The 14,003-nt window shown below is 37.8% G+C and overlaps 1 non-coding gene and 1 pseudogene across 1 annotated transcript; both read right to left on the bottom strand.

Moving 5' to 3' along the window:
- Nucleotides 1-1,977: 1,977 nt before the first annotated feature.
- On the bottom strand, nucleotides 1,978-2,937 carry LOC100961601 (annotated as a pseudogene).
- A 10,143-nt stretch (nucleotides 2,938-13,080) lies between these two features.
- Nucleotides 13,081-13,210, bottom strand: LOC111722366. Its single transcript, XR_002771191.1, has one exon. It is a non-coding gene; the product is annotated as a small nucleolar RNA SNORA70 (small nucleolar RNA).
- Between the last annotated feature and the right edge of the window lie 793 nt (nucleotides 13,211-14,003).

Here is a 14,003-nt window from a genome sequence, read left to right as displayed (position 1 = left end):
TCTGAGGTCTGGTAGCATGATTCCTCCTGCTTTGTTTTTATTCCTGAGTAATGTCTTGGCTATTTGAGGTTTTTTCTGATTCCATATAAAGTGAAGTATTATTTTTTCAAGGTCTTTAAAATATGACAGTGGAGCTTTAATGGGGATTGCATTAAAATTATATATTTCTTTGGGTAATATGGATATTTTGACAATGTTGATTCTTCTCAGCCATAAGCATGGTATATTTTTTCTATTTGTTAACATTTTCAGCTATTCTTTTCTTAAAATTTCATAGTTCTCTTTATAGAGATCTTTCACATCCTTTGTTAAGTAGACTCCCAAATATTTCATCTTCTTTGGCACTACTGTGAATGGAATAGAGTCCTTGACTGTTTTTTCAGCTTGGCTGCTGTTGGTATATACAAAGGCTACCGATTTATGAGTGTTGATTTTGTAACCTGAGATGCTGCTATATTCCTTGATCACCTCTAAGAGTTTTGTAGTTGAATCCCTGGTGTTTTCCAGATATACAGTCATATCATCTGCGAAAAGTGAAAGTTTAATCTTTTCTGACCCTATGTGGATGCCCTTAATTGCCTTTTTTCCCCTAATTGCAATGGCTAAAACTTCCATTACAATGTTGAAGAGCAATGGAGACAATGGGCAACCTTACCTGGTTCCTGATCTGAGTGGAAATGGTTTCAATTTAACTCTATTCAATACAATATTGGCTGTGGGTTTGCTGTAGATGGCCTCTATCAGTTTAACAAATGTCCCTTCTATACTAATTTTCTTACAACAGATGTCCGGTCTGAGTTTCTGTATCCAGTCTGCCAATCTGTGCCTCTTTAGAGGACAATTTAAGCCATTCACATTGATTAAAATTATTGATAAGCCTGGTAACATTTTGGGCATTGAGTTGCTTGAAAGTCTAGTAGACATTTTTAATCCTTTCACCACTGTGGAAGTTGCAATTTGATCAAAAGTTTCTGAGTGAGTTTACTTTTGTGGTGGAGGATTGCACTGATCATTATGGAGGATACATAGAGGAAGGTCATGCATAATATTTTAATAGGAAATGGAGTAGAGATTTAAAAATACTACCATTTAAGTTTTCATGCAAACACTTCAGTATTTTCACTCACAAATAAAACACAGAACTCAAAATGCTAACTAATTCTGTTAGTGTGACTAAATCTTCCAAAAATATTTTGGGAAAAACTCAAAATTGTATAGGAAATAAGGTCTGCCAAACCTTATTTATTATTTTTCATACATGTCAAGATGCTAATGGTTAATACCAACTTAAGCATTTGGAGATTATTTAGGCCCAATATATTAACTTAAAGTATCAGAGAACCTGATATTTATGGCATGAGGCTATAAAGTAATTTTATTGAAAATAATCTTTGTCAAAGTCAACACTGGAAACAAAAGTTGCATTATTCCTGAATGAGACATGAAACTCTTCTTGTTAATAGGAAAAATTTTGTCCTATGGGTATTACTATTTTCTAGCTTTTCTTTTATATTTCTTTGTTAAAAGGAAAAATTAAATATGTTAGAGATTACTTTGTACATTTATCATTCTATTAGTAAACATCTTAGTAACTGAGGACTAATATACAATGATTTAGAAAATTCATTTTTATATGCATGTGATAAGGTTGAGGTCAGCCTACAGACACAGGTTACCAGAAATATTATTTTTTCTCTTATCAGGTTTTAATTTTTTTACTGGAACAAGATTTGGGGATAGGGATATTGAATGTGACAGGGAACAATAAATTTATACTTTATCAAAACAAAAATATTCTTAAAGAATACAGAAATTTTACTCTTATACTATAAACCCTCATATTCATTGACTATCATAGAAAAATACTGTAATGTTTTAAACAAAAACATTAAGATACATGAATGACCAGCAATTTTCAAACAAAATACAGTGATCAAAATATTTGAATGTCTCTTTATCAAGCTTTTAGAAACATATTCAGTCTTCACTGTCCTAGCTAATCAGTTTTAGTTTCTTCATAGTCCTCCATCTGTCTTTTAACATAACACTTGTGCAATTTTTGAATTTATAATGTAATAGTATTTTAGACCACTTTCCCTCTCCATGTTTCTTCACCCCAGATCTCAAATTCTTGTCTTCTTCCCAAAGCCATGCCTGTTTTTTCCTAGATTGATCTTTCTCAGGAGTTACTGCTTGACTCTTTGAAATACGTGATACCCTGCTTTCAGTTACTCTTCTATCTTTCGTTTACTTTGAAGAGTTCCTATTATTTCTTTAATCTTATTAAGGTCTTGTTGCTGGCGTCCATATTTCAACTTAGATAAGAAGATATTCTTGTGAGACCTTGGTAAGGATAGTTTACCCCCTGAGGATTCAGTTACTGCAGACTGTGTGTCATTCACACTTTTTCCTCTATCCAATTTAGCTTCAGTTTCCATTTCAGTGTCATTACCATTAGGTTTATCTTTAGAAGTTATTGTCCTTGTTCTTTTACTTTCCACTACTTTTGCTGCTGTCTTCATGAGAAAGGTTGATGACTTTTCATTTACTATGTCATTCACATAAGTCTTAATTTTTTTCCATCATGTGATTGAAGCTGATTTTTTGAAACAGGGAATGGTATGTATCTTTCTGAGAGATTATCGTAAGCAATTTCCTCTTTAAAGGCGTGTAAGAATTTGGGTCATCAAATATTCTTTCAAAGACTTTCTCTGCTTCCTTAAAATTGCCATTTTCCATACAAACAGCTATAGCCTGTATTTTAATTAAATTTTGTATTTCTTCATGACGTTTGTCATGTTCCTTTTCAACTGAATCCCAGATCATCAGGGCTGATTCCAAAAGTGTAATTCATTCATAAGTATCAAACTGTGCATCAAGGGTTTTTCCTGCTGCAATTCTTGTTAAAAACTGACATATGTATACGGTTTTCAACTGGTAAGCTGTTAGACTGGGTAGTCCATGAATGATAGCCTCTGTGCTTGTCGCGGTTCCTGTGGAATTCCTCAGAGCAGCCGTCGCGGAAGGCTCAGCAGAGAGAGGCAGAGGAAATTGAGCATCCAGCCAGTAGCCACGGCCTCAGCCTCAGCCATCAGGCCCATGTCCTCCCTTTCCTTAAGGGCGCCCAGCTGCACCTGGCAATCCAGCAGTTCCTGGCACTTGAACTGCTCCTGGTTTTCTCCCTTCGTTTCACCACCTGTTCATCCGGTGGGTCAGCATTGCTCCTGTTAGCACGGCCCCAAGGGCTGGGAGCAGCCAAAGTGGTGTCCTCAGCTGATTTCTTATGATAGTTTTTGGCCTTCTTTTTGTATTTATTTTTCCATCTTGACTTCAATTCTATTCACCTTATTTTCCCTTCATATTCAGAATTCTATTTCTTTCATTTCACACTTTCTCTATGGATGATATTTTCTGCTGTATCTCTCTTGTAATTTCTTAGGGGAGTTGATCTACTCTGGTTTTTCATGTCGTCAGTGTTCTTATGCTGATTCCTCCCCATGTCTGTTTTCAGTTTATTTATACATTTAGTATACTTTTTATGTTTGAATATTAGATTATCCCTCCCTTGTTATTGAGGGATAATCTAGTTAGAGCCCCTCAGGCAGAACCCAGGAGATCTGTGTGGGAACTAAAATTGTTGGGCTGAAACCAAACTTGGTTACCCCAGATTTTGGGGTTTTCCACTTTCCTTTACCATTGACTGATCTAATGAGCTGCCACTTATACCTGTAACCACCAGGGCAGCCTCCCAAAGCTTCCCCTTAGGCTACAAAGTGGAGGGTCTCTGAGACCTGGCCTTGCTTTTCCCCCTTTGGGCATGGATGGGGCTGGCGGCAGTACTTCCCTAAAGAGAGGTCATTTAGTGGTGTCTCCTGGTGTCTCCCAGGTAACACTCCCCAACCAGGGGTGGCTCTTGGATAGCAAGCTGAAATGTTCTAGACTAAGTGCCAGTCTCACCTTCAAACAAATTAACAGAGTCATGTTTCCACCAGAGTCTGGGCAACAACAGATTCAAAATGCCAAGGTTTTTGCCTATGGTAGGCGGAGGTGGATCTGCAACTTGCTGAGCTGTTCCAGCTACAACTACATCCCGAGACAATCAAAGTCAAAAAGCCCGTGGTCTTTGCTGAAGTCTGGGCCACAGCTTTTGCCTGCAGTTGGGCAAGAGAGATCTACAGCTTGCATTCTGCTTCCTCGGAATTTCCCAGGTTGCCTGTCTCTCTCCAAGTTGGTGGGAGGGCGATTCTAGAACTGAACCACCAGGTAGAATCCTCGGGCCAAATAGTGCCACTCCAGAGTGTCAGGAAAGTTCTCCCCTACTGGGAGGAAGACTTAGATCCTGCCTTGCCAAAAAGTAGTGTAGTTGAGCCACTATTTCCTCCCACAGTGCAGGGCATGGTGCACTCAGTTCACCATGCCACACTATGCAGAAGTCCCTCAGATATCCTGCCAGACACGTTGTGGGGCAAGACCTGTCTCCCTTTCCTCCCATGGCAAGCTAAGGGTCCTGCTGATTGCTAGTGACAGAGCCAGTGGCCTTTTTAACCCTTACTTCCTTGGTTGCCATGGGGAGATAGTAGAGCTCAAAGGTTCTTAGTCTTTCTGCTTGTGTGGGACAGCCTCTCCAGGTTCTCTGGGCCAGGCTAGTACTCTGATTCAACTACAGTGAAAAGTAGGCCTCTGCAGGAGGCAGTCTGTTGGACAACCCAAGAAAGATAGGAGTTGAGTTGTGGCCACAGGGTGGCAAGGCAGCTGAAGCCAGAATTTCTCACTATTCTGCCGGGCAGGTGGAGACCCAGAGATGGATATTTGTAGGTACAGGAAAACTGTGTTTTTGTGAGTGCTCTTGTAGTCTGTTCCTTGAAAAGCCTCCAGGTAGGGAAGGTTTCCCTCTTTCCCTTCTATTCTCTGGGCTTCTCTAGTCTGGTCTACTCCATAACTGTCCTCCATTCTCTTCCTTCCTCCTTCTCATCTTCATCCTCATGGTTTGTCTCAATGGGGTCACTGAGCACCTTAATTTCTCCTCTGTGTGATCTACTCCTCCCCATTTCAACTACTCCTTGTTCACTTCAGTCCAATTTTCCTCTTTCTAGATGGGAGCTTTTGAACAAAAGCTGCATCTAGTTGGCTATCTTGTCTTGTCTCCCCAATTTTTCTATTTTTTAGTGGATTTGGAGTCTCACTCTTGTTCAAGGTAGTCTCTAACTTTGGAGCTCAAACAATCCTGCCACCCTGTTCTTCCAGACTACTAAGTTTATAGGCATGAGCCACCACTATTGGCCTCTTCTAGCAATTTTTGAGATTTTCTCTTTGTTCTTAAGATTGTGTAATCGCCATCAATCTAACTTTAAGTTCACTGCTTATTTTTGCAGGTAGTTCACACCTACAATTGAGCCACTATAGTGCATTTTTCATTTTAGTTATTGTACTTTTCAACTCCAGAATTTTGATTTTTAAAAAATCATTTCTCTGTATTGATTACTCCCTTTGTATTGAGATATTGTTATCATCCTATCCTTTAATTCATTAAGCAAGGTTTTCTTTTAGTTCTCTGAATACGTTTATTATAATAACTACTTTGGAATCTTTGTCTTTTAAATCTGACATCAAGGCCCTTTCATGGGCATTTTCTGTTTTCTGCTTTTATTTTCCTATGTATGGCTCACATTTTTATTTTTTTTGTATGTCTCATATATTTCTTAGAAATATAGACATTTTAGAGAATATATTGTAACAACTGTAGATTCTGACCCTCTTCAATATAGGGCTTATTGTTTGCTTGTTTGTTTGTTCAGTGACATAAGATAGCTGGCTTAGTATTTTTGGCTTGCCATACTTGGGTTAGAGTGTTCATTTTATGAGATAAGGATGGCAGGAGAAAGGTAGTCACACTTACTCCAACCATTCTTGGTTGGAGTAGAGCTTCTGTAACATGAAGCTGGAAAGAATGAGAAATAATGGTTGCCTACCTCTACTGGAGAGAAACTCCATCTACTTTACTACCTCCCCTGAGTGGAGGTCTATAACTGAGCTTGAGACTCTTTTCTTACTAAGTATTAGTAGATTATCTTGAATAAATGTCTCTTTATTTGTTCTGTGCCCTTGGAATAATTTTCAGAGACTTTGCTATGTTGCCCAGGCTGGTCTCAAACTCTTTCCCTCAGATGATAAGACCACCTGAACTTTCTGAGTAGCTTACATTACAAGCACAAGCTCATTCCTTTTTTTTTTTTTCTTTTGAGACAGAGTCCCGCTTTAAGTGGTGGTTTTTAAAAAATACTTTCACCTGTTATGGTTGTTTCTTCAGGAAAGGTGATTATAGACAATTTCCATACCTCTATTCTGGATATAATTTATCTGTTTAACATCTTCCAGAATTGTCAGATTATTTTTCAGAGTGGTTGCACCATTTTACATTTCTATTGTCAATATAGGAGAGATAAGTTTATCTTCATCTTCATCACATTTCGCATTATCATTCTATATATTTTTTCGCATTAGCCATTCTATATATTTTTCATTCAAAAACATGAAGTAATATTTTAGGCACCCTAATAGGCATGTTATTGTCTTTATTTACATTTCTCTGATGACTAGTTTTGTTAAGCATCTTCACACCTGTGTTTTAGTCATTTATACATCTTTTCTTTTTTCTTTTGAGACAGAAGAAATCTATGTTGCTCTCAGTAGAGTGCTATGGTGTTGCAGCTCACAGCAACTTCAAACTTTTGGGCAGACGTAATTCTCTTGCCTTAGCCTCCCAAGTAACTGGGGAACTACAGGTGCCTGCCATAACACCTGGCTATTTTTGTTATTGTTGTTGTTGTGGTTGTCATTGTTGTTTAGCTGGCCCAGGCTGGGTTTGAACCCACCAGCCCTGGTGTATGTGGCTGGCACCCTAACCTCTGAGCTATGGGTGCTGAGCTGATTTATATATCTTTTTGTAATTTTAATTTTAATTTTCCTAATGGCCAGTGGCATTGAATATTTATCTTTTCATGTGTTTCTTTGCCAGATGTATATTTTTTGGTGAAATACCTATTTAAGCCTTTTGTCCATTTAAAAATATTGGGTCCATTTTTTAAACTATTGAGTTTAGAGAATTTTTAATATATTCTAAAACATGAATATTTTGTTGGATATGATTTGAAAATAAATTCTCTCACTGATTTTTTGGGTTATTTTTTCTTCCAGTTTTCTTAAGAAAGACTTATTTTTTATTTTTATTTTTTTATGAAACAAGTTTTTACTATGTTTCCCAGGCTGGTCTTAACAATCCTTCTGCCTCAGACTTCTAGGTGGGACTACAGGTGAACATCACCATGCCTGGCTTTTCAATTGACTTTTGACAAAAATACAAGTCTATGGAAAACTGGTAACCTTTTAAAATATATTGTGTTGGAACAATTTGATATTTACATGTAGGAAAAATGAAGTATGACCTCTACCTCGTACCATACATGTACAAAAATAAAATATGCAGCCATATAAAAGAGTGAACTGGAAGGAGGTTGACTTTCAGAATGGTGGAATGGGAAATTTACCGAATGCTCTCCCTCTAAAGTTGATTCTTTTTGAAAAAATGAAGATATTGGAGTCTTGCTATGTTGCCCAGGCTGGTCTCAAACTCTTTCCCTCAGATGATAAGACCACCTGAACTTTCTGAGTAGCTTACATTACAAGCACAAGCTCATTCATTTCTTTTTTTTTTTTTTTTGAGACAGAGTCTCACTTTTGTCACCCTCAGTAGAGTGCCATGACATCACAGCTCACAGCAACATCAAACCCTTGAGCTTAAGTGACTCTCCTGCCTCAGCCTCCTGTAGCTGGGACTACAGGCACCAGCCAAAATGCCTGGCTATTTTTGTTGTTGTTGCAGTTGCCACTGCTGTTTTAGCTGCCTGGGGCCAGGTTCGAACCTGCCACCCTCAGGTGCTGCCTTCATTCCTTTTTATTGGTGTATAATAGTCTATTGAATGTACAGCCCTCAATTTGGTTGTTTCGTGATGTGTAAATAATACCCTGATGAAAAAACTGAAAGTTGACATTTTATTTGATCCTTCAATTCCATCACTAGGTAATATACCCAGAAGAACAAAAATCATTTTACCACAAAGACACTTGTACTAGAATATTTATTGCATACCAATTCGTAATTGCCAAGTTGTGGAAGTAACCCAAATGCACATCAACCCATGAATGGATTAATAAATTTTGCTATATGTATACCATGGAATACTAGTCAGCCATAAAAAGATAGAGACTTTACATCTTTTATGTTTACCTGGATGGAGTTGAAACATTCTTCTTAGTAAAGTATCTCAAGAATGTAAAAAAAAAAATGTATCCAATGTACTCAATACTATTATGAAACCAATATATAAACACATGGCTCATGAATGATAAACACAAATATAGCTTAGCAATATGGGAGGGGTGAGAAGGGAGGGAAAGGGGAAGAGGAAGGGTGACTGGTGGGAGGAGGAAGGGCATTTTGTGGGATCTTACCTAATGTACACAATGCAAGGGTATAATTCAGAATAACTAAGAGTAAATTTTAAATGTCTTACCAGAAAAAATAAGTGAAGTTGTGGCTATGTTAATCAATTTAAGTGTTCCACATTATATATCAAATAATCACTTCGTGCCACATAAATGTATACTTTATTTAATTAAAAATCAATAAAAAATATTTAAAAAAAATCCTGAGACACATGCAGGAGTAAAAAGCCAGCATAAATACTAATACACAGAACAGCATGGCTAAATCTCAAAACTTTTTCTGAGTGACAAAAGCCAGAATGAAATAGGAGATACTATATCATTTCACTTACTGAAATTTAGAAGAGAAAAAAACTGACAGTGACGGAAAACAGAGCAGTGACTTCCTGGGGCTTTGGATTTAGAGAAAGAGATTGATTGCCATGCTATGTTAGGCAACTTTTCAAGTGCTAGAAATGTTCTGTGTCTTGATTGGGGGTGTCAATTATTTAAAAATACTGTTTTCTTTTCTTTTTTTCCCCAGTATTTTAGAGGGTACAAATACCGGTATTTTTGGTTACATGGGTCACTTTTATAATGCTTAAGTCCCAATTTTAACTGTGCCTGCCACCTAGAGGGTATACACTGTACCTGTTAGGTAGGTTTTCACCTACTCCCTCCTCCTCCCTCTCCCCCTGATTGATTTTCATGGAACTTTACATATCTCTATGCATATTTGTGCTATTGGCTAGTTCCAATTTAATATTTAGTTCATGTAGTGTTTGTTTTTTCATTCTTTAGGTCCTTTACTTAGGATAATGATCTCCAGTTCCATCCAAATTATTGCAAAAGGCATTAAGTTATCTTTTTCATGGCTGAGTAGAATTCCAGGGCATACATATACCGCATTTGATATTCTACTCATGAATTTATGGGCATCTAGGTTTAGTCTGCATCTTTGCAATTGTGAATTGTGCTGTGATAAACATTTGTGTGCAAGTATCTTTTAGATAAAATGACTTTTCTTCATTTGGGTAAATGCCCAGTAGTGGGAGTGCCAGATCAAATAGTAGATTGGCTTTTAGTTCTACAAGGAATCTTCATACTATTTTCCATTCAAGTTGTACTAATTTGCAGCCCTACCAATGGTGTATAGGAATTCCTTTCTCTGCTCGGTGCCCATAGCTAAGTGGTTAGGGCACTGGCCACATACATCAAGGCTGGTGGGTTCAAGCCCAGCCTCCTAAACAACAATGACAACTGTAATAAAAAATAGCTGAGCACTGTGGTAGGCACCTGTAGTCCCAGATACTTGGGAGACTGAGGCAAGAGAATCACTTAAGTCCAAGACTTTGAGGTTGCTATGAGCTGTGATGCATGGCACTCTACAGAGGGCAACATAGTCAGAATCTGTCTCTAAAAAAAAAAAAAAATTCCTTTCTCTCTACATCCAAACCATCATCTATTGTTTTGGGGTGTTTTAATAAAGACTTTTCTGACTATGGTAAGGTGATATCTCATTGTGGTAATTAGTGATGTTGAACATTTATTCATATTTTTATTGGCTATTCATCTATCTTATTTTGAAAAGCTTCTGTTCATGTCTTAATGGGGTTGTTTTTTTTCTTGCTGATTTGCTTTATTTCTTTGTAGATTCTGTCTATTAGTCTTTTACTGGATATACAGTTTGCAAATATTTTCTGCCACTCTGTAAGTTTTCTATTTGCTCTGTTAATTATTTTCTTGGCCATGCAGAAGCTTCTAATTTAATCAAGTCCAATTTATTTTCACTGTTGCTGTGATTGCCATTGGGATCTTCTTCATAAATTCTTTGTCTAGGCTGATATCTAGAAGAGTTTTCCCAACATTTTCTTCTAGAATTCTTATAAATTCATGCTTTACATCTAAATAATTTATCCATCTTGAATCAATTTTTATAAGTGGTGAGAGATAGGTATCTTGTTTTATTCTTCTTTATGTGGCTATTCAATTTTTCCAGCACCCTATATTGAATACGATTCTTTCCCACAGTATATTTTTTTGTATGCTTTGTCAGAGATCATATGACTATTTGTGGATTGTTTTATGTCTGGGTTTTCTGTTCTGTTACATTGGTCTATGTATTTATTTTCGTGTTAATACCATGTTGATTTATTGAAGGAGTTTTGAGTCACCAGATTAGGGGGCCTTGGTGCAAGGAATTTAAAAGCTTGACACAAAGTCTGTGTCAGGGGACTGAGGCACTCTGGGAGGAGCCCTCCAGAGTAAACCTTGAGTTAGTATTTATTATCACAAAGCAGGAAAAAGTGGTTAAAAGTTACTTATGAGACATCAGCATTAGGAAAGGGGGAATATGGAAAGTGTCTGAAAGAATGTCTCCAATTTGTTTCACAAAATCTCAGTCCTGAGCACAACCTGTCTCCAGCATCAAGAGACCTTTGGAATCTAGAGAATCTTTACCATCATCATTATTGACACAACTCACACGTACATTTTCTCTGGCCTAAATTATCCTGTTCCCCAAATAACAATTACTGTCACATGAAACTCACTAACGAATAACTCTCAAGTCCTATGCTGCTTACTGTGGTCTTCTTCTGTCTTTATTATTTCTGAATATTTTATAATAAGTCTTTAAGAAGATTGCAACCTGCTCTTATCAATGAGATTTTCTCTGTAGTTTTCATAGGGCACCTCAGTAGTTTTTCTGAATATGAATTCCCATGTGGGAAGGGCTGGAGTAATGCAGGGTCCTTCCAGTTTACTCTTATATTTTTTCTCTTTATTTTCCATTAAATCTGAGTTACCATATTGTACCTAATACCAGAAAATGTACACTATTATTGCATCAAACATCATGTTGTGCACCTAAAAAAAATTATTCTTAAATCAGTCAGTTAATCTGTCCATCCATCTATCTTGCTTTTACTCCTGGGGATATTATTTTGGGGATTCATCTCTCCATCTTTTTCTTTTCTTGGAGGCTGAGTTTGACCTTCTCTACCTTCATTTCCCAGTAACCTCTCCTTGGTTTTCTTTCTGACATTTCTAAAGCTAAAACAGTCTCCTGGGCTGTTCATTTAAAACATATTAGTTGCTCTGACTGCTGCCAAGGTCCTTAAGCTGTTGCTGTGCCAACCAGATTCTCAAGGCCAAGGCATTACCACACAGTCTTTTATAAGTGTGTTGTTGTTTTTCTCTGTGTGTGTATTCTGATTTTTCCACTTTGGATTTGTGGTACTTTATTTCTTTGGATTTTTTCCTGCCACTTCAATCCTAGAAGCAGCCATATTCTTCATGAATTCAGGGCTGTCACACTTCTTGATCTAGTTTCCAATAAAGCTCATCACCCTTTTGAGTCTTTGAAATTCATAACCTGGACCAAGGCCTACCTAAATGAACAATCTGAAGCAATTCAAGAGTTTATGGTCAAGGAAGGGGGGACTTAGAAGCAAGGCATGCAAGTCATAAACATCTTTAGGTGAGTCACACTAAGTTGCCCTCTTTGACAATGAATGTAGTTCAGAACAGGATAAAGAACAATGTAATTTGGGCAACTGGTACCACCTACTAACAGTTAAAGCCCCAATAAATCTTCATCTACTGAAGCTCAGTCTGTAGCCATGACAGAGAAACAGAATGGAAGATGGGAAAAATCTATTGTTACCCAATCATGACACTGTGCTAAAGAATATGTCCAAGAAAGATATAGAAGTTTTATTTATAATAGTCAAACACTAGAAACAACCCCAATTCTCATTAGCAAAAAAATGGATAAACAAATTGTGGTATTTTGTTGGATGGAAAATCAGAAAAATAAAAATAAATTCAAATTAAACATTTGAGCAATGTTTCATAGGTGCTGTTGCATACTTCATGTTGCATCACATCACAAGGCACATAATAATGCTGGGTTTCCCAATAATAGTAATACTAAGTTTAATCATTTGATTAAGATTTCTACATTGACACAAATATTTTTTCCTTTATAATCAGAAAATTACTGGGGGTATGTGACACTTTGAGACTTTTTGCATGTCTTTTGCTTTAACAGTTTTCCCCCAATAATTTTAGCATCCATTGATGATCCTTACCAAAATCTATTATATACTGGGCTGAAAAATAATGATTTTTCTAAATCTATCATCCTTCTATATTTATTAGCTGCCATTCTTCTGTAAAGAAAAACTTTCCTTTTTAATTTTCTCAGGTGCAAATGAGGAGGCAGCACAGTGGACACCCTTATGGGTGCAGAATCTTCCAGTTTTCCAAGGTGCCATTACTGGGGTTGTATTTGATCCCATAGCCATCTGGGATGAACTGCTCTTCAGCCACCATGTCTTCAAATTCATTTACATTAAATTTGGTAAAGCCCTACTTCTTTGAGATATGAATCTTCTGGCAGCCAGGAAACTTGAACTTGGCCCTGCACAGGGCCTCAGTCACATGCTTCTTTCTCTGCAGGAGTCAGTGGTGACTTGGCCAATATGAATCCTGGCTATAGTGCCATGGGGAGTTCCAAATGCATGATGCATACCTGTCTGGAGCCTAGATTGGAGACAGCATAAAGTCTGACACATGAACATATATTGTAAAGGACTATCTTTCCAAAGTCCCTTACAGCAATCAATATAAGCAACAGGTTGTATACACTACTAATGAGGCCACTGTTTCCAGCCATTACACACCAAGCCCTCATGAAGAAATGAGTCATTTTTTGTTTCTAAAATTTTTTTTTTGTGGTATCACTCTCAAGGACTTAGAAATAGGGGACAGAGGAATCAAGATGGCCAACTCGAAGCAGCTTTCACCAAAGGCTTCTGTCCAGAGGGAGGAGGGAGAAATATTAGACAGAAATGGACTCAGTGAAGCTGAAGTTGGGGAGCTGAGCATGGAAAGAAGATAGAGAAATGCACATCATCTCTGCTAAGATGAGCTGTGAGTCCAAGAAAGACAATAAAGATCAAGTACAAAGTCCATTGCCAAGATGACAGAAACCCCTTTCCAAAGTAGGAGACTCAAGGGAGGCTCTCTGCAAGTGAGCAGGGAACAAAGGACCTCTCACATTATCCCATGGGAGAGAGCCACTAAACCTAGGTTCTCTTCCTCTAGGGAGTTCCCAACTCTGAGCCTAGGCATCATTCCACCTGGCACAAAATTGAACAAATATTTTCTCTGCAATTTTGAACACACAGTTCATCCATCCCCCCTGGATGCCTGAAAGTCTGCCTCCTGAAAAGCCTGGAGTGTTTGGCGAATTTGCTAAGAGGCTTGGGCATTGTGTGGGCCAGCAAACAGCAACATGGAAACAGTGGTGCATATGGAAGCAGGGGGCACAGGGAGAGAGGGACACATTCAGACACAGTGGTGCCTGCAGTGTCCGTGGATCAGCCTGAATTAGTGGTGGGAATGGATGCAGTGACACCCCAGTTCTGACTTTGGTGGGTGATCTTTCCTGACTCCCCTTGACACTGGAGGGGACTCTGCTCCAGCCCCTCAGGATTGCACAAATGGATCTGCCT

Source organism: Otolemur garnettii, unplaced genomic scaffold (assembly GCF_000181295.1).
Source record: "Otolemur garnettii isolate 467f Iridium unplaced genomic scaffold, OtoGar3 scaffold00239, whole genome shotgun sequence".
NCBI lineage: Eukaryota > Metazoa > Chordata > Mammalia > Primates > Galagidae > Otolemur > Otolemur garnettii.
This window is presented reverse-complemented; position numbering and strand designations above follow the sequence as displayed.